Raw genomic sequence first — 1,637 nt, forward strand, 5'->3', positions numbered from 1 at the left:
AGATATAATGCAGCTTTAAGGAGTCCACCCCCCCTGCTGGAGATCAGATATAATGCAGCTTTAAGGAGTCCGTCCCCCCTGCTGGAGACCAGATATAATGCAGCTTTAAGGAGTCCGTCCCCCCTGCTGGAGACCAGATATAACAGTCTATGACATGACAGCGTGTGGCGCCCTCTGGTGGAATAAACACAACAGACTCTGTGTGATTCTCTTTATTATGTGATCAGCGGAGAGCTTCGACCTTTCGGAAACACGAGAACTAGTTCACTGGTTCATCATCCGACGAGACGCCCAGTGACAGTTATCGAACAGGAAGTTGTATTCGGAGCCGCCGGTCTCCACGAAGTCCCCCACGGTCTTCCTCCCCTGGAAATCCGCAGTCTCCACAACCTGCAGGGGTAAAAAACAAAACAATAATAATAAAAACACAGATACAAAACAGAGACACTTCCAGGTAAAGACACAGAGATTCACTCATATTCACACAACAAGGTCATCATAAAAACCCGGGTCCTAGATCTATTTAAAACCAGTTACAGACCCACTGGGTTACACAGTACAACATGTTAATAGTGTGTAGATAACAAAGAATAAAACATCTATAACTGTGCTTATAGGTGACTTACTAATGGGTATTATTGTATGAATAATGTTTTATAAATGATGAATTCCTAATTTACTAATGCTTAAGTAATGCTTTATACTATAAAGCATTACTGTAGTTATTATGCGTGTAGTTATTATAAAGTGTTACATACACACTGCTTATAACAAAAAAACAATAATAAGAAAAAACTCAAAAAACAAAACAAAAACCCGGAGAGCAGACGACCCCCTGACCCCGGGATCTTAACCAGGAGGACAAACTCCTTCAGATTAAAAGTCTCTTTACAGGAAGGTGCAGGCAAGTCCTGACCCTCGGCTTCTTCATGCACATTAATACCCATGTTTACCTGGGGGGCCCAGACCTTGGACCCCCATTTACACACAAGAATAATAAAAGCCTTTTTGCCAAAGTCAGTCAGCTTTAGGGACCGTCAATAAAACCAGGTCCTGATGTGTCCCTGCAGACCTCGGGAGGATGGAAGTGTTCAGAAAAGGAGGAAGAAGTCCTAATTAGAAACTAAAAGATGGGCGTGCATCCAACGCCGAATGGAGATGGAGAGGAAGAGGGAGAGGGAGAGGAAGAGGAAGAGGGAGAGGGTGACCCCCCCCCCCGACCCCGAGAATACAGCAAACAGTGATGAGGGACAGATTTTGAGTGTGTGGTGAGTCTCAAGGCTCCATGAGAGACAGGGTCCACAGCATCGGGACACTGGATCATTTTATTTTGGGGGACGAACACGGAGACTTACCCTCCACCTGGAGCTCATGATGTCAGCGGGGGTCACCACGGTGTCCGAGGAGACGCCGTAGTGGTTTCCTTTATGGATCAGCCACTGAGATCCATCGCCGAGCGTCACCCTGGAGACGACAACGTGCACATTACTCACATCAGTGACACCATGTCAGCTCGGCGTGTGTGTGTGTCTGTCTCTGTGTGTGTGTGTGTGTGTGTCTCTGTGTGTGTGTCTGTCTCTGTGTGTGTGTGTGTGTCTCTGTGTGTGTGTGTGTCTCTGTGTGTGTGTGTGTGTGTG

General features: G+C 46.4%; 1 long non-coding RNA gene across 1 annotated transcript; it reads right to left on the minus strand.

The window, feature by feature from the left end:
- Nucleotides 1-262: 262 nt before the first annotated feature.
- LOC117941602 lies at nt 263-1,520 on the minus strand. The gene is made up of 2 exons (XR_004655931.1): nt 1,356-1,520; nt 263-390 (listed from the first exon to the last, which is right to left on the minus strand). It is a non-coding gene; the product is annotated as an uncharacterized LOC117941602 (long non-coding RNA).
- Between the last annotated feature and the right edge of the window lie 117 nt (nt 1,521-1,637).

Source organism: Etheostoma cragini, unplaced genomic scaffold (genome assembly GCF_013103735.1).
Source record: "Etheostoma cragini isolate CJK2018 unplaced genomic scaffold, CSU_Ecrag_1.0 ScbMSFa_982, whole genome shotgun sequence".
NCBI lineage: Eukaryota > Metazoa > Chordata > Actinopteri > Perciformes > Percidae > Etheostoma > Etheostoma cragini.